This window comes from Erythranthe guttata, chromosome 11 (genome assembly GCF_056151865.1).
Source record: "Erythranthe guttata isolate IM_541 chromosome 11, IM_541, whole genome shotgun sequence".
Lineage (NCBI taxonomy): Eukaryota > Viridiplantae > Streptophyta > Magnoliopsida > Lamiales > Phrymaceae > Erythranthe > Erythranthe guttata.
The window spans coordinates 18,407,749-18,427,793 of NC_142543.1; the positions used below are offsets into that span (position 1 = coordinate 18,407,749).

The window sequence follows — 20,045 nt, forward strand, 5'->3', positions numbered from 1 at the left end:
TCAGTTGATGATTTATTGCTTTTATAAATTTATTTATTACTTTGTAATTTGTATTGATAATTTGATATTATAATTTTTTATTTTTTTTATTTATATATTTTAATTGATTTTATTTATCCAGAGGAGTATTCATACGGATTTATGCTTTTAGCTTGAATGATGCATGGTTGTATTTCTCGAATTGTAAAATATTTAATTTTATATATAAAAAAATAATTAAATTTTGAAATCTCATTCATTGATTTTTTTTAATCCAATAAAAATACACTGTACATTCATAATAATTGATTATATTTGGGTTTAATTTAAGAAAAATAAGTATTTTGCAGACACTTATATATTTTTTTATTTATATATTTTAATTGATTTTATTTATCCAGAGGAGTATTCATACGGATTTATGCTTTTAGCTTGAATGATGCATGGTTGTATTTCTCGAATTGTAAAATATTTAATTTTATATATAAAAAAATAATTAAATTTTGAAATCTCATTCATTGATTTTTTTCAATCCAATAAAAATACATTGTACATTCATAATGATTGATTATATTTGGGTTTAATTTAAGAAAAATAAGTATTTTGTAAATTCATAATGACCCCTCATTAAATAAAATGCTTACAATTACCCCCCTAAGGTTAATTTCGTGTACAAGGGCAAAATTGGTATTATCGGAGGAATATTCGGGAGAATCAAAAAGATTCTATCGAGTCTAACACCGTTAGAGCGATTTGTAAGACGTCTGCATACCTCAGGGGGGTTTTCGTAATTACGAGAACATGGGGGGGATTTTCGTTATTTAGGCTTACCTCAGGGGGGTTTTGGTAATTTGCCCTATATATATATATATATAGAGAGAGAGAGAGAGAGAGAGAGAGAGAGAGAGAGAGAGAGAGAGAGAGGTAAGGGAAATTGCTACAAATGTTATTCATCATTTCATATTATCTACTATATAATAATTTTGTTGTAATAATTTTGTAAATTCACTCCCACGATATTTTAAAATCCAGGAAAACATAAAAGTCCTACAAAGATCAATTAATTCTAAGTTGGCTAAACATGAAGAAATGATTAAGAGTGTGTCCAACTAAGTTTATAAATTGTTAAAAATAATTTATAAACTCTTTTAAAGTGTTGCGTAATTTTTTAAAATTTTATTTTAAAATTATGTTGGAAAACTTTTAAGAACTTTTTCATAAAGGTTACACTTACACCTACCTCATATTTTTTTTATTTGAGATTTTATAATCAGTAAAAATAGCTTATAAACTTATTATTCAAAACATTTTAAAAATCATTTCTACAAATAAGACAAGTTATCAACTTTTAAAATAATTTATCAACCGTAACAATGTTTAAAATAAGCTTAACAAAATTGCAAAACAATAAATTTTCCTAATCTCTCTTGTTGAGAGTTAAAATCTTACTACAATCCACTACATATATCACTGATAATTATGTTCTCAAATCTAATATTCATGTTGTATTAAAAGTTAAAACAAGGTTCTTAAGCAAGTTTAGCATCTACTTTGCACAGCAAAAAAGCAACGAATAACATTTTTATTCGCAAGAATTGCTTCATTTTCAATCTTACAATTATATTTTTTGACACTCATACCAATTAATTAAGATTGTTATACATCAATAATCATCTAATTAATATTTAATATCTAATATATAATAAATAAAAATAAAGTCCAAAAGCGATTTTATAATTTTATAATAATAATAATTTTATTAATGAAAATATCTTGATCGTCATCATCATCACCATTCAAAAATCCTTGAGCAATTTTCGGACCTGTTCAAGTGTGACAAACAGCACGACGGTGAAAGGTCCTTGCCTGGAGATGGTCGGAATGAACCCCTTGTACAGCGCCATCGGCCCCTCCGCCCTGATCGTCTTCAACGCGCAGTCGATTGCTCCGGCGTACGGCGGCGCCACCCCGGGCTCCACCTTCATGTTCATCACCCGCGTCTTGATCACGTCGACCGGGTTCGACGCCACCGACGCCACGAACCCGGCCGCGAAGCTGGCCGTCACGTGCGTCCCGAGCCCGTCCTTCATCAGCCCCTTGTCGAGTATCGTCTCCTTGATCTGGTCGTAAGACGCCAGCTGGGAGGCGGTTACGACCATGGCGCGGTTCACCGTAAGGGATGAGCCGCGCCACAGGCTGGCGACGCCCTCTCCCTTGCTCATCTGGGAGATGGCATCCACCACGCTCTTGTAGTTGCGCCTCTGCGCCGCCGGGAGGCGCCCGTCCGCCTGCATCCGGACCATCGCCACGTCGGCGGGGTTACCCACGGCGGCGCCGATGCCGCCGGCGATGAGTCCGGCGACGATCTTCCTCGTCAGCGGCATGTTGTTCGTGTTCGGATCGGACCACTTCGTCTTCAGGATGTCGTACAGGCCCATCCTCGTGGTGGAGTACAGCGTCTGGCGGAGGACGGTGGCGGAGACGCCGGAGAAGAGGCCGGCGAAACCGTCCTGCTGCACGATCCGGAGTCCGACGGCAACAGGCCCCACCCGGGGTGGAGGTGGAGTGAGGCGGACGTTTTGAGCGACGGAGGAGGAGGGTGTTTGGAAGGCGAGAGCAGGGAGGAGGGCCGCCGACGGCGGCGGCGCCGCCGCCTCCCCCTGGAGCTGCATCCTGACCTTAATCAAATCGAGGGGGTGGGTGCTGCAACCGGCGACAATTGAAGCAATACCTCCTTCAACAAATCCCTTCACCCCCATATTTTTTTTCTCCGATCGAAAAAAATGAACAAACAAAAATCGAGATCCGAAAATTCCGGATGCTGTTAATTAAAAAAATAAAAAATCGAAAATTAAAAGGAAGAAGAAGAAGACCAATTGGAAACTGAGTTCATCTCACTGGAAACCAGGAGATGGGAATGGAGGTCGAAAGCTATGGAGGAGAAGTGGGGAATGTTTGGCCTTTGAGACATATGCTGTAAGAAAATTTCTGATGGGTGGCGGAACTGGTGGTGGTGGCGGAGATGGTGGCGGAGGGATTTTATTTATAGTGCTTGCTTTTGTGTGTGTGTGTGGAAAAGAGGAAGGTGGAAAGGGGGAAGGAAGGAAGGAAACTAGGTTTTCACACGCTTAATGGCGAATTTACTAATTAATTATTAGGGTAAATTACAGTTACACCCCTGAGGTAAACTAAAATAATTTTGAAGGTTCATGTAGTATTGGTAATTACAGTCAAACCCCTAAAACAATTATCTGAGCCAAAATTTCATGTCATGGGGACCGATATGCACATATTTGTTTCACACGGGCCGTTAATGCTACCATAGACGATCATTTATAAAAATCTTATATAAAATAATAAGAATTTAAGAAATAATACGAGAGTCATGTCACCCTCTAGCTCTGTTTCTCTACCACTGCATTGATCTGTTAGGGTTCATGCAATGTTTCAGGGATTGACTGTAATTATTGATACTATAGGGACCTTAAAATTGTTTTAGTATACCATAGGGGTCTAGGTGTAATTTACCCGTATTACTATTTATTTAACTTTTATTTCTGATTTTTATAATTTTCCAACCTTTACGCGTGGTGGGGGTGGCCCCCAGTGGGAGATCTTTTTTGGCAAGCTTTTCAAGGTGAGCTTTGTAATAATTTGTTTCCAAATTTATTAATTTTTTTAACATAAAATTTATTGAATATTTACATATAAAAATGCAAGAAATTGAACTATGGAAATCTACCAAGTGCAATAGATTATCTCAATAAATTGTTCGATTGAACAATTTAATTGATAAAAAAAAATTAGGTTATGTAATCTTATTAAGTTTGGTTTAATTGGTAAGATAAATCATTAAATAATTGGAGTTAATGTGATGTTTTGTTAATTTGATAAATCTTTTGGGGCATACCTTATTTATGAACAATGTAGTGTATTGTTTTAATTTATTAGTGAAGTGTATAATTAGTGGACATCTTATAGTCGAATTTCACAATTCGGTTTCGTAATAGGATTTACATAATTTTATTTTGGTTAATTAACGCTATTTATTTATTCACTCTTTGTAGTTTTTTTTTTATAATAGTAAGATGTTTTTTCAGAAGATATTTAAAATTTTGGGAAAACTCATATTGCAAAAATCTTAACTTTAAAATTAAGAGTTTTTTATTTATTAAACTTTTATAATAAGTAAATAAATAAGAAAGAATGTGAAATAAGAATTATAAAACATAAATACTACGTAGAGGTTTATAAATTTGTGTTTCGAGTTTTTGAGTTTTGACTTCTTTTATATATTATTTGAACATTAAGAAAATTAGAATTACAATTAAATATTTATAATATTTTTTTGTTATTAAAACCTTCGGTTAGCCGATATTACCCGACCAACCGACTTTTGAATCAATTAAAAATCACCGACTGACCCATTTATATATGGGTCGACTAAAATTACCGACTCGGTAAAAAAATTATTGACCAATAAAAGCGGGTCAAAAATAAATCTGTTGGCCGATAAATCAATCCATGCCCAACCCTATTTACAATACTAGATGTACAATAGATTTGACTCACATGTAATTCTTGGGAAATATCTTCCCTTTGATAATTGCATTAACAACTTTCTATAGGACCTAAGTAATTGTTATTCCTGCCCGTATGGGTATATAGCTCGACTGATTGTGGAGGTGACAAGTTGGTGCAATGTTCTAAAATCGCGTACTGACATCCGTAATGTAAGAATTTCAACTCCATTAAAAATTGATTCGTTGTTCCGGCACCATGTCCAGGTCCAGGTCCACCCACCCTAATGGTAAGGTCCCCTAAGTTTAAATTTTCCTTCAATTGACTTATTAAAAGTCCTAATTAATTGGAGGACTTTCGAACATATGAACTATAAAAAATTAAAAATAAATTATAATTTTAAGAATTCCACATACAAATTACCACATTTGGTGCAACTTATTCTTATTCATTGAATAACCCTAGTGAAAAAAAATAATTGAGTCAATTAATATATGATATAGCATATGGAGTTGGATCCCAAGAAGGGTCCAACATGTTGGATCAATATAACATACACTTGTGTGACATAAAAATATTCTAACATTTTTTTATTGGGTTTTTGAATATATTCAATGAATATATTCTACGAATAATAATACAACACCATTCGCCAGTATGCCATTCTCCCTCATGAAAAAAGAAAAAATAAAAAGAAGAATATTAACTATTAAGACAAGTCTCTTACTTTGACAAAATTATGAATTATGCATCATCAACAAGATCAATAACCATACATACTTCTACGGTAGGGACGACATGGGTCGGTTTACCCACTTTCGACCTAATTTTCATGGCCGATAACCGATAATTAACTTATGCATATAGTCGGACCGATAAATTTAACTGACCTATATATTTATGGGTCGATTGGTACTTTTCAGTTTACTCAAAAATTGGTTGGCCGATATTATCCAACCAATTGTTTTTTTTTTATATAATAAAAACTTAATATAAATATGTAATTGTAGTTCTCATTTTTTAAAGTTAAAATAATATATAAAAGAAGTCAAAACTCAACATACAACTTTATAGACTTTTACGAATCATTTTTACCTTATAATTTTTATTTATGTTGAAATTAGTAAAAAGACTCTTAAATTTAAGGTTATAATATTTGCAACATAAGTTTTTTCAAAATTCTGAATGTCTTTTTGAAAAACTTTTTAAAATATTGATAGAATAACATCTTAATATTGTAAAAAAAAAATTAAATTAGATGGCCGATGATACCAATCAGCCGACCCATTTTTTCACCCTACAAAGTTGTTTGCCAACCATTATCTGACCCCAATGGTCAGGCCGACAATAATTTCTAATATTCAGCAAAATTGGGTGGTCGAATCGGATAGATAATTAACCGATACTTATCATACCTCCTAGCTAAAATTGTCTATATTGGCCTCTACATATTATTGATAACATTTTACATTTTCTAAAAGTATGTATGTATAATTTGAATTGTTCAAACTTCAAAGTCTAAAAGTCAAAACCCCTAATTTGATAAGCTAAAGGGGCAATTTAATAGGCAATAAATTGTTGACTTGACCCCTCCCGGTTCCTTCGATGCTACACCCGGTGAAAAACACCGGGTGGGTCTTCTGCTGTCACGTGTTCTTTTTTTTATTTTTCTAAAACCCCTAAAGGTAAACCCTAGCGGATAATCTATTATAAAATATAAAAAAGAGACACGTGGCAGCAGAAGACCCACCCGGTGTTTTTCACCGGGTGTAGCATCGAACAAATCACCCCTCCCCACCTAGATGACGATGGGCTAATTAAGAAATTTGTTGAAATTAAAGGCCAAATATAAATCGTTAAAAAACAAAAGGGGTTTAAATAAATAAATAAAAAGGCTCTTGAGGTGTATATGGGGACAAACTATATGACATAATAGAGAATTGATTGATTCCAACTTGAGTGGAGCCAACAAAGATGGAACATTGACAATTGATAAATAAATAAATTCAATAATAAAAAATGACATTTTATTTTCTGTAATAAGTAGTTTTAATTAGACCAATTGCCACGTGTCTTTCTATTACTGGCGCTTCAGGAAAAGACCTGACCGATTTGCCGCGTCAAAGGTTGTATCTGAGACAGGTGTTATAAGTTCCAGCTCAACTACTCGAGAAGTAAATAAATAAAAAAGAGCAAATTGCACTTCGCCCCCTCAGTAAATACATTTTTCGCACTTTACTCCCTAAAAATATAAAATGAGATTGTCACCCCTTGAAATATACAACTCGGAGCACTTTGCCCCAAATGTATATTTTGTTGGGTTTCGGGCACGTGTACGCAGCGGAAAACAAAAATTTTGTGCGATTTAAACGACTTTAAAGCACATAAGCACATGCCCGACAAATTAAATCAATTAATTGCGTACCTTTGCGCTTCCAGCGAAATTAAAACAACAACATGCTTGATTACTTAATCGAAATTAAATCAATTAGCATGCTCGCGTTTAAATCAAATAATCATGCTCGCAATAATAAAACCAATTTCATGTAGACACATAAAGTCATACAAGTTTCTTATTAAAACGAACATGCATATATTAATTTAAACGTAACCGAATCGAATGACAATAGATTCGAAACATTACCTCTTGAAGCGTGAGGTAGGCGCACTTAGCAAGTCGAGATTGCTACGGAAACCAATCCGTACAATCGGGGCAGCAGCGGTGCAGCGGCAAGAGCGGCGAGACGGCCACGGCGGCGCGTGAATCTCACGCGCAGAGAAGATGGCTAGCTGCTCTTCCCACTCCTATTGATCCAATCTGTTTGCTGATCTGAATTTACAGCCTTGCTCCGACTTCCGTATCTCCATGCGTATTTACTGGATGAATAATTCCTTCTGGACGATGGTAGATTTATGAGTCGTGAAGCTGCTGTCAAAATTTCACGTCCATCCGATCACCGGTTGATTTATGGCGAATTTTCTCGCTGGACAGCGCAGAAAATCCGAGAGCAGTTTTTCAGAATTGCCTTCTCGCATCTTCGATTCTTCAATCTTCCTCCTCTTGGATTTCACCTCGTATACTTCGATCTACTAAACACGTGGCACTAGACACGTAATAGTCAGAATAACGGAAGAAAATAAAGAAGGAAAGGAATACCGAAAGAGATCGGCCAACGGATGGCCGATTCCGGCGATTTTCCGGCGACGATGGCGCGGTGGCCGAGGGGAGATGGCCGAGCGTGAGAGAGGGAGCGGCTAGGGTTTTTGGACGTGTTGTGTGTGCTAGGGTTATAAATCATGTATTTATAGTCCCTTGCATGAAACCCTAGCGGGCTTAAGTTGGACTGGGCCCAACAGCTTAAGCTCGTTAGTTTCTTTAATCGCTCGTATCTCTCAATTCAATGATCGAAAAATTGTAACGATTACATTTTCCGAGTCATTATAATTTTCTCGTCATTACGAGTGCCATCTCTTATTTTCCAACTTTCCAAAAGTGGAAACCCTAGTTCAGTGGACTTTCTAAATTTGGAAACTTCCCGATTTAGAAAGTTCACTAACACGTTCGCTTATTCTTTTCCTTTTCTTATTCTCATTCATAATTCCAAATTACGAATGTTGGACTCAATCATATTGACTTCCAATTATGCAAAGATAAACTATTTTATCTCTGACCGTTTATTCAAAGATCTCATGTGCACGAGCAGTGTGACCCTCGATGGTTCAGGTGTAAGCTAGCCGTGGGCCCACAACTCTTTGTGGTCAAAACTCGTCCCCTTCGAGTTACGATTAAGATGAAGCTCGTTTCACCTTAATCACCCAACGAATCAAGATTAGCGTCTAGCAACTACGCGTCATGATTCCCTAGATACAAATGAAGTGCCTGCAAGAACCTTCAGATATAGTTAACGTACAGTACGGTCCCTTCGATTCATATGTCCCGATCGAACTAGAGGCATTGGTTCATCGAGACCTCTTTACATGTTCAATAACGGTGCGATCGTTCTAAGTGTTGTAATCCTTACGTGCATGACTTAAAGAATCGAATTCTCTAATCATCACTTAGTCAGCTCTGGCCAGAGACTTAGAATGATTACAAACTTTCAGAACACACAGGACATCCAAGACTATTCTAGCGATCGAATCCCCGACTACAATGCACAGACCTCCCACTAGATTTCGGACTGCACGAACACTGGCCCTTGGGATGGTCCTCGGTGGAACTCAGGGACAGGTCACGATACAGCTGGTCCTCTAGTGAAGTCACGGTGATGTCTAGGTCATAAGGACTAATGGTGTACAACTATACCATAGATATCTCTACTCGATTATTGGGAACCACTTAGAGATTTCTAGGGTGAGGGAGTTCAGTGAACTCGTCAACTTACGAGCACCCACTTATGCATGCCGATATCACAATACCGTTTACTGATGAGATGCAGTACACATACACTAAGTGCTAGTCTTAATGGGAAAGGCCGATATCCTCATTAGTGGCGTAACCCTTCGACTAGGAACACGTTTAACAGTTATAATACTTAAGTAAATATCTCACGATCCTAACGATCAATTACTAGTACTTGTAATAACTGTAAGGACTATATCTATGCTTGTGACAAAGGGACAAAGATATAGAATGCCAAGGTGTTTTATCATTAATACGAATAAAGGTTCGTTTATTACAATAATAAATACGAAAAACCACAGCCACATGTTGGCTTGTTGGTCACCTACTCTAACAATCTCCCACTTGACCTAAAGCCAACTACCCATAAACCGCAATCCCATCGACTCTCGATGTTTCTCATGGACCGATCTTGGTAAAGGCTTCGTGAAGGGGTCTGCAACGTTCTCTTCCGAGGTGACTCGTTCTACCTTAACTTCACCTCTATCAATGATCTCTCGGATCACGTGATACTTCCTCATAATATGCTTCGACTTCTGATGAGATCGCGGCTCCGTAGCTTGTGCCACGGCTCCGGTGTTATCACAGTACAACGGTACTGGATCACTAGCATCAGGAATGACACCCAACTCTTGGATGAACTTCCTTATCCAAGTCCCTTCCTTTGCAGCTTCGGACGCTGCAATGTATTCCGCTTCGGTAGTGGAATCGGCCGTCGTGCTTTGCTTGGAACTCTTCCAACACACGGCACCACCATTAAGCGTGAATATAAATCCAGAATTCGACTTTGAGTCGTCCACGTCCGATTGAAAACTAGAGTCAGTGAAACCCTCTAATTTCAACTCGGCACCCCCATAGACCAAAATTATATACTTAGTCCTTCGCAAGTACTTGAGGATATCTTTCACGGCTTTCCAGTGAGCCGGGCCGGGGTTAGACTGATATCTGCTTGTGACACTCACAGCATACGCAATATCGGGTCTCGTACATAGCATGCCATACATTATGCTTCCTATGGCAGAAGCATAGGGCGTCCTTTTCATCTCCTCGATTTCACTAGGTGTTTGGGGACACATAGATTTCGAGAGACGAACCCCATGGGACATTGGCAAGAATCCCTTCTTGGATTCTTCCATGCTAAACCGTTTCATAACGGTGTCTATGTACAGGCTTTGGGATAAGCCAAGCATCTTTCTTGCTCTATCTCTATAGATGCGTATTCCCAATACATAAGATGCTTCTCCCAAATCCTTCATTGAGAAACGTGTGGACAACCATGCTTTCATTTGTTGCAACATTCCTACGTCATTCCCAATGAGTAGAATGTCATCAACGTAAAGCACTAAAAATATCACTGCCCTCCCACTAACCTTCTTATATACACAAGGTTCCTCCGGATTCTTCTCAAAATCAAACTCTTTGATAGTTGAGTCGAATCTAATGTTCCAACTACGGGATGCTTGCTTCAATCCATAAATGGATCGCTGGAGCTTGCAAACCTTTTGCTCACTTCCAGAAGATATGAAGCCTTCCGGCTGCGCCATGTAAATTTCTTCCTCAATGTCTCCATTAAGGAAGGCGGTCTTCACATCCATTTGCCATATCTCGTAGTCGTACCACGCAGCTATGGCTAGCAAAATCCTAATGGACTTCAGCATCGCGACTGGCGAAAAAGTTTCCTCATAGTCAACGCCTTGCCTTTGAGTGTAACCTTTCGCTACCAATCTAGCTTTATAGGTCGATACCTTTCCATCCACTCCAATTTTCTTCTTATAGATCCACTTGCAGCCTATAGGAACGATTCCTTTAGGTGCATCTACCAAGGTCCACACCTTGTTGGAGTACATGGAGTCCATTTCGGATTTCATGGCAGTTAGCCAATGTCCCATGTCCGCATCCGATACGGCCTCATTGTATGTTCTTGGATCTCGTCCAACATCAACATGATCTTCATCATTTTCGAGGAGGAATAACCTATCCGGCATTTTCCGAACTCTTTCGGATCTACGTACCGTAGGTTCAGGAGGTATATTAGTGGTTTGTTGTATTGGTTCGATCACTTGTTCTTGCGTTTGAACTTCACTTTGTGGTTCTTGAACTACTTCAAGTTCTATCATGCTGCCCTTTCTATCGGATAGAAATTCCCTTTCCAAAAAGGTGGCATTTCTTGAAACAAACGTCTTTGCTTCTTTGACATAATAAAACTCGTATCCCATTGAGTCTTCGGGATACCCCACAAAATAGCACAAGTCGGATTTACTATCCAACTTATCTCCCATTAATCGCTTCACATAAGCGGGACAACCCCATATCCTAATATGTTTGTAATTGGGTTTCCGGGAATGCCAAAGTTCATAAGGTGTGGATTTAACTGCTTTGGTGTTAACTCTATTCAGCAAATACGCGGCAGTACGGAGTGCATGACCCCATAAGTATGCCGGTAAGTTTGTGAACCCCATCATTGATCGAACCATATCTAATAAAGTTCGATTCCGACGTTCGGATACTCCATTAAGTTGAGGAGTTCCCGGTGGAGTCCATTGGGACTGTATCCCATTTTCTTTTAGATAGTCAATGAACTCGATGCTCAAGTATTCTCCACCACGATCGGATCGCAGTTTCTTAATACTTCGTCCGAGTTGCTTTTCTACTTCATGTCTAAAATCTTTGAACTTTTCAAATGTTTCAGACTTGTACTTCATCAAGTACACATACCCATACCTAGAATAATCGTCGGTAAAGGTGGCGAAGTAGTTATATCCACCCTTCGCACTAACACTTAGTGGACCACATACGTCTGTATGGATCAAATCCAGAAGACCCTCGGCTCGTTCCATTTTCCCTTTGTAGGGTGACTTGGTCATTTTCCCTTTAAGGCAAGACTCACAAGTTTGTAGTGATTTCACGTCCTCCAAAGAGAACAGTCTTTCACTGACAAAATCGTTCATCCTTCTTAAAGAGACATGACCTAATCTAGCGTGCCAAAGTTGTGCGGGGTTTTGATCTATCTCCTTACGTTTTGCTGATTTTCGCCTTAGGGGCCCCCACTACCTTCACCCACTTCGAACTTGCTGTTTGGGAAGGGAACTCTTTCCTTTATCTTCTTTTGGGAAGAACTCTTCTTTCCAAAAGTAGCAGCAATGAGAACAAACTTCTCTTTCTTAATGGTGGACTCGAAACTGACCAACATGTTCATTAACTCATCCAAGGGAGGATCTAGTTTGTTCATGTTGAAGTTCACTATGAACGATTCATAGGAACTAGGAAGAGACAACAGGATCAAATCCAACGAGAGCTCGGCCGGGAGGGTGACATCGAGATTCACTAGCTTTTCAAGGAGAGTGATCATTTTGAGACAGTGCTCGTGGACCAAAGTCCCTTCGCGCAGTCTCGCCAAGATCAACTCCTTTGTAGCAGCGTACCTCGATGCCCTAATATTCTCACTATACATGCTATCGAGATGAGCCTTTATATCGAAAGCATGCAAGTGAGACTCATATTTCCTCGCAAGCGCGGGCTCCATGGCGGCTATCATATAGCACCTAGCATGAGTGTCATCTTTCTTCCAAACTTCATAAGTTTCCTTTTCAGCATCAGTCGCTGTAGCAGGTATAGTGGCGGGAAGTCTCTCGTTCAAAACATAGAGACGCCCCTCAACAGTTAGCACAAGCTTAAGACTACGCAACCAATCTAGGTAATTAGGGCCATTGAGTTTATTGTCGAGGATTGACATTATGGGATTCTTAGACATAATTATCTGAGACATATAGAGAAGAGGATTATTAGAGATTCGCGTTAAATGATTGTTACAATTAAATGTTTGGACTTGTGTTATTTAATTGTTCTCCCACTAATTTTATCGAGTTCCACTTCCCTCTAGTAGACAAACGAGAAAACTGATTTTTCTTAATGGGCTTTAGGTCCAATAGACAAATATAACCCGTAGTTAATCTAGCCCGATTATATTTGCCCAAAGGTAGATCACAATCAATCATATCCACAATATGACCCTAAATTAATTTTCCTCACACTTGATAATGACCTAAGTTAATCTCGCGAATATCAAAATCGTCGTGTGTCAAGTCTAACCTACCAATCAAAGATGCTCATAGAACTCGATTATGCCAAACTAATGCAGTCCCTAGTTAATCTAGCCGACCACGTTAATTCAACATAACCCTTTTCTATGGCTACCTTCATCATTATGTCAATTGAATTACATCTTACTCTACCATAGCACTCCCCGCTAACACGGCTTACTGCACTATAGTAAAGGGCTACACATAATTCAACCGTTGGCAGAAGGAAAGAAATAACTCAACAGATTGGGTATTTCTTTATAGCTTGAAATGATTCTCAATTGAATTAAGAATGAGGGATTTTATTAAAAGTTTTATCTCATCAGAAGGTTTGGATTGGTCTATGTGATTCCTACATCTATGTTCTCTAAAGGTATATGGAAGCGCATATTGTCCTAAGAGGAACATACGACCTAACTATATAATTAATTACATTAATTAATTATCGGGTTTTTCAAAATAATTATAGAACCTCAACTAGCATAAATCATTCAAATAATGTTGAGGTACTACTAATTAAGTTGAACAATAATCAATATTATATATGTGTTCTATTAATTGAAATCAATTTAACAATTTAAATTAATTAATTAATCTAACACCTATTTACTAAAATAGATGATTGTCGATCAAATTATCTAATTGGGATTAATTGAAAATAATTTTCCAAAAATTAAAATCAATTTGTTTTAAGTTTAATTTTAGAAATCTGAAAAAAAAAAAAATTTTTTTTTTTTTATTTTTTTTTATTTTTCAGTAGACCGGTTCGGCCCAACCGGTCTGACCGGTTCGGACCGAATCGGGCCGGTTCTGTCCGGTCCAGCTGACCCAAATCAGTGGGCCGGGTCAGTCGGACCGAGAACCGGTCTGACCGACCCGAATCCACTTGGATTCGGTCAACCAAAACGCACATAACCATCGAACCGGCCGGTTCGACCGGTTCGATCCGAACAACAAAAACCGACGTTTTTAAAAAACAATTTCAGATCCGATTTTCCAATTTTAAACAATTTTAAAGCTGGAAAAATTCTAAACAATATTTCAAAAATATTTTAAACTTACGAAAACTCCCAATTACATAATACGACAATCACTACTTCAATAAATCGAACATGCATAAAATCATAGCATATTATACAACGCAATTAATTACGCAACGAGCTCTGATACCACTGTTGGGTTTCGGGCACGTGTACGCAGCGGAAAACAAAAATTTTGTGCGATTTAAACGACTTTAAAGCACATAAGCACATGCCCGACAAATTAAATCAATTAATTGCGTACCTTTGCGCTTCCAGCGAAATTAAAACAACAACATGCTTGATTACTTAATCGAAATTAAATCAATTAGCATGCTCGCGTTTAAATCAAATAATCATGCTCGCAATAATAAAACCAATTTCATGTAGACACATAAAGTCATACAAGTTTCTTATTAAAACGAACATGCATATATTAATTTAAACGTAACCGAATCGAATGACAATAGATTCGAAACATTACCTCTTGAAGCGTGAGGTAGGCGCACTTAGCAAGTCGAGATTGCTACGGAAACCAATCCGTACAATCGGGGCAGCAGCGGTGCAGCGGCAAGAGCGGCGAGACGGCCACGGCGGCGCGTGAATCTCACGCGCAGAGAAGATGGCTAGCTGCTCTTCCCACTCCTATTGATCCAATCTGTTTGCTGATCTGAATTTACAGCCTTGCTCCGACTTCCGTATCTCCATGCGTATTTACTGGATGAATAATTCCTTCTGGACGATGGTAGATTTATGAGTCGTGAAGCTGCTGTCAAAATTTCACGTCCATCCGATCACCGGTTGATTTATGGCGAATTTTCTCGCTGGACAGCGCAGAAAATCCGAGAGCAGTTTTTCAGAATTGCCTTCTCGCATCTTCGATTCTTCAATCTTCCTCCTCTTGGATTTCACCTCGTATACTTCGATCTACTAAACACGTGGCACTAGACACGTAATAGTCAGAATAACGGAAGAAAATAAAGAAGGAAAGGAATACCGAAAGAGATCGGCCAACGGATGGCCGATTCCGGCGATTTTCCGGCGACGATGGCGCGGTGGCCGAGGGGAGATGGCCGAGCGTGAGAGAGGGAGCGGCTAGGGTTTTTGGACGTGTTGTGTGTGCTAGGGTTATAAATCATGTATTTATAGTCCCTTGCATGAAACCCTAGCGGGCTTAAGTTGGACTGGGCCCAACAGCTTAAGCTCGTTAGTTTCTTTAATCGCTCGTATCTCTCAATTCAATGATCGAAAAATTGTAACGATTACATTTTCCGAGTCATTATAATTTTCTCGTCATTACGAGTGCCATCTCTTATTTTCCAACTTTCCAAAAGTGGAAACCCTAGTTCAGTGGACTTTCTAAATTTGGAAACTTCCCGATTTAGAAAGTTCACTAACACGTTCGCTTATTCTTTTCCTTTTCTTATTCTCATTCATAATTCCAAATTACGAATGTTGGACTCAATCATATCGACTTCCAATTATGCAAAGATAAACTATTTTATCTCTGACCGTTTATTCAAAGATCTCATGTGCACGAGCAGTGTGACCCTCGATGGTTCAGGTGTAAGCTAGCCGTGGGCCCACAACTCTTTGTGGTCAAAACTCGTCCCCTTCGAGTTACGATTAAGATGAAGCTCGTTTCACCTTAATCACCCAACGAATCAAGATTAGCGTCTAGCAACTACGCGTCATGATTCCCTAGATACAAATGAAGTGCCTGCAAGAACCTTCAGATATAGTTAACGTACAGTACGGTCCCTTCGATTCATATGTCCCGATCGAACTAGAGGCATTGGTTCATCGAGACCTCTTTACATGTTCAATAACGGTGCGATCGTTCTAAGTGTTGTAATCCTTACGTGCATGACTTAAAGAATCGAATTCTCTAATCATCACTTAGTCAGCTCTGGCCAGAGACTTAGAATGATTACAAACTTTCAGAACACACAGGACATCCAAGACTATTCTAGCGATCGAATCCCCGACTACAATGCACAGACCTCCCACTAGATTTCGGACTGCACGAACACTGGCCCTTGGGATGGTCCTCGGTGGAACTCAGGGACAGGTCACGATACAGCTGGTCCTCTAGTGAAGTCACGGTGATGTCTAGGTCATAAGGACTAATGGTGTACAACTATACCATAGATATCTCTACTCGATTATTGGGAACCACTTAGAGATTTCTAGGGTGAGGGAGTTCAGTGAACTCGTCAACTTACGAGCACCCACTTATGCATGCCGATATCACAATACCGTTTACTGATGAGATGCAGTACACATACACTAAGTGCTAGTCTTAATGGGAAAGGCCGATATCCTCATTAGTGGCGTAACCCTTCGACTAGGAACACGTTTAACAGTTATAATACTTAAGTAAATATCTCACGATCCTAACGATCAATTACTAGTACTTGTAATAACTGTAAGGACTATATCTATGCTTGTGACAAAGGGACAAAGATATAGAATGCCAAGGTGTTTTATCATTAATACGAATAAAGGTTCGTTTATTACAATAATAAATACGAAAAACCACAGCCACATGTTGGCTTGTTGGTCACCTACTCTAACAATTTTCCGGTCTAATTCTCGCCGGATTAAGGGTACATATGTCATTTTAATTTTTTCGATTTTAAAATCCCCCTTTCGTAGTTACTTATGGCTCCCAAATTAACAAAAAAATATTCCCAAATTGATGAAATTCTCTTGCAAGCTAGACGAAATTCTCTTCCAATTTCGACAAAATTTGTTCTTTGTTCTTCATAACCACTGTAATATGAGGTGGAAGAAGGTAAAATGATATTTATAGTCTTAAAGGACGAAACTCCCCTTCCAATTTATTCAAACCCGATGAGAATTGACTGGATACATATTTGGGGTAAAGTGCACCGAGTCGTATATTTTAAAGGGGGACAGTCTCGTTTTCTTTTTAAGGGAAAAGTGCAAAATGACATTTTTTAGGAGGCAAAGTGCAATTTATATACACAGTTGTATCTGTTGTAACTTGTATGTATTTAATGTTTTCTAGGTCAATTACGAAAATCATCCCGAACTTATGTTAAATCACGTAAAACGCCCCACCTATTTGTAATTACAAAAAGTCTCCCTGATGTTTGATTACGTCTTACACATACCTCTTGCAGTGTGATATTTATAGAATCTTTTTTTATTCCATAGAATTTTCCCGAAGAATGCCGATTTTACCCCTACAAACGTAGAGCAAATTGAAAGTAGCCATTCAAAGATGTTTTTTTAAAAAATGCCTATGTATGTTATGATGGATCATACTAGCAATACATAAAGTGTAGTGACGTTGCAATGTGATGTTGCAATAATGAGATTGCTTCTGAAGGTTTATCAAGGCCACATACATTTAAGAGACTGTTCTTAGAAGTAGAATCGACATTTTTCGGAAAAGGTTCCCATAAAAAAAAAAAAAAAAAAGATACCGTGAAGAATCACGTCATTAGGGGGTCGGTGTAAGAAAGAAACAAACGTCAGGCAGATTTGGGTAATTAGTAATTACTGATAGGTGAAAAGTATTTTTCATAATTTAATCTATGTTTAGGGAGGTTTCTGTAATTTATCCATGTGTTTCTAAATATATAATTATTTAAAACATAAAAATGTCAATCGTCGCCTGAGAGATTCGAACTCTCGCGGGGAAACCCCATGTACTTAGCAGGCACACGCCTTAACCACTCGGCCAAAGCGACCAGATGTTGGGAAGATTTTGCTAACTTTACATAGCTTGTAGTATTGTTCATAATTTAATCTAAGTTCAGGGAGGTTTTTGTAATTTAATCCATGTTTTTCTAACAAAAATGCTATTTGCGGTCACAAAATTGCTATTCGCGGTTTATAACAAAACCCCCCAAAACTTTTAAAAATATCAAAAAACCCCCCAAAACTGCAAATAGCAAAAAAAAAAAAAAAAAAAAATCGAAAATTCGAAATCAAGCTTGAAGAAGGGTTGGGCTTCGATTTTTTGATGTAATTTCGACTCTTTTATGTGTAACATGCATTGGGTAGGTCGATTACGGAACCAATTTCATGTAAAAAGCCCTACAAATCAATTTATAGGGCTTTTTTTTTCGCAAAAAAATGTTCGAACGCCCAAGATGGGCGCCCAAGGCGTGTACGAACGCCTTCCGGGTGTTCGTACACGCCTTGGGCGCCCATCTTGGGCGTTCGAACATTTAAAAAAAAAAAAAAAAAAAAAAAAAAATTTGCACTGGACGCCCAACTCGGGCGCCCAAATGCAGCTTGCACGCCCAACTTGGGCGTGCACTGCATGAATGGGCGCCCAAGTTGGGCGTTTACGCGTTTTGGGGGGTGTTTTTGGATTTTTTTGGAAAGTTTTGGGGTTTTAGTGAAATAAAGTATTTTTTTGGGGGGTTTTGTTAAAAACCGCAAATAGCAATTTTCAAACCGCAAAAAGCAATTCCCTTTTCTAAATATATAATTATTAAAACATAAAAACAACAATCGTCGCCTGAGAGATTCGAACTCTCGCGGGGAAACCCCATGTACTTAGCAGGCACACGCCTTAACCACTCGGCCAAAGCGACCACATGTTATCTATCTATACCTGTATCACTTTTAAAATTAAAATATATTCTTAGAACTTTTTTCAATTTTTACTTATGCATCAATTTCAAGATAAGATTAAATAATCTAATTACACCTAATTGTATTATTACCTTTGAAGATCCAATAAAAAAAATACTTACAAGGCAAGATAAGCCATGCTAACACAATATTTGCAGGTCGACCCAATAAGTTATTATTTGGAGATACCAAACATCTAATAAAGTCCAATTAGTTAGTTAATCATGGCTAATATTTCCAAGCAAACGAAACGTTTTAGAGTGAAATGTGAAACTAGCAGGTCTCTGTAATATTTAAAAAAAATATAAGGGTCTTGATGTAATTAGATCAAACCTCAATGATGAGACAATCTATTTACTTAATATTTGTTCAAGGATAAACATGAAACTTCAAAAAAATAAATAGTTTAATGGTTAAGTCTAAACCAATATCAAACCTCAAGGGATATCATATGCATAATTTTTCAAACCATAGAGGGTCTAACTATGATTACATCGACCTCATGGGAGGTAAATGCAATTTACCCAAATCAATGGTTAATTTTTGAAAGGGTCTAATTATTAGTACATCGACCCTATGGGTGGTAAAATGCAATTTACCCAAATCAATGGTTATTTTTTAAAAGGGTAGTTCGCTAGAAATAATTTGATCATACGCGAAAATTTTTAACAATTAAAGTAAACATATAAAAACTCCCTGATCTATGTTTACATTTTGACTCGATGAATCTAAGTACAAAATTATCATAATAGTATTTTAAAAGCCCTATCAAAATTATTTTAAAAATTCACCAGGTGAAGGATCAAATAAACCGCCGACACTGAAAGTCTGTAATCTCAATAAGAAAATGACGTAGTTTATTGTTTATGAAATCAAAATAGTATTATGGGAAGTTTACATATAAAATCGCTTCCTAGTTGACCATTCTTAACCCGTTAATGAACTACATTAAGATGTAAAAAGCCCGATTCTAAAAAAAAGTTGTAAATATATTAATTTCTTAAATATTAATATATTCAAGAAATTTATTATACCAATAGTTTAGACATAAAACAATAAAAATTGCAAAATTAAAAGATAAAATATTGCAAATTTTGGAAATATCTAGATAGAAATTTTGTGAAAAACGAACATGTTAACGGAGTGGTATGTAAATTGAAGTCGTGGAATATCAAGATGCGTATTTCATTTGGACAATTTTTTTCTAGGCCATTTTTTTTTCAAAACTAGGGAACATTTACAAGTTATTTCACTTTTACAGTAAAACGTCATTAGTACACACGCGTTTTAAGAAGCTGCCATGTGCCAAGGAATTGGTTGGCCAATTTGTATTTTTAAGGTAAAAAAATGAAGCAAAAATGTAAATGTGTGGGCCCGCAGATTTGAATGACAAACTTCTTCGAAAATCGGAAGATATGGAATCAAATT

General features: G+C 37.6%; 2 non-coding genes and 1 pseudogene across 3 annotated transcripts; all 3 read right to left on the reverse strand.

Moving 5' to 3' along the window:
- Positions 1 to 1,542: 1,542 nt before the first annotated feature.
- LOC148767140 (mitochondrial uncoupling protein 5 pseudogene) lies at positions 1,543 to 3,084 on the reverse strand (annotated as a pseudogene). Its single transcript, XR_016034336.1, has one exon. The product of XR_016034336.1 is annotated as a mitochondrial uncoupling protein 5 pseudogene (transcript).
- A 14,556-nt stretch (positions 3,085 to 17,640) lies between these two features.
- TRNAS-GCU (transfer RNA serine (anticodon GCU)) lies at positions 17,641 to 17,722 on the reverse strand. Its single transcript has one exon. It is a non-coding gene; the product is annotated as a tRNA-Ser (tRNA).
- A 773-nt stretch (positions 17,723 to 18,495) lies between these two features.
- Positions 18,496 to 18,577, reverse strand: TRNAS-GCU (transfer RNA serine (anticodon GCU)). The gene has a single exon. It is a non-coding gene; the product is annotated as a tRNA-Ser (tRNA).
- Positions 18,578 to 20,045: the final 1,468 nt, after the last annotated feature.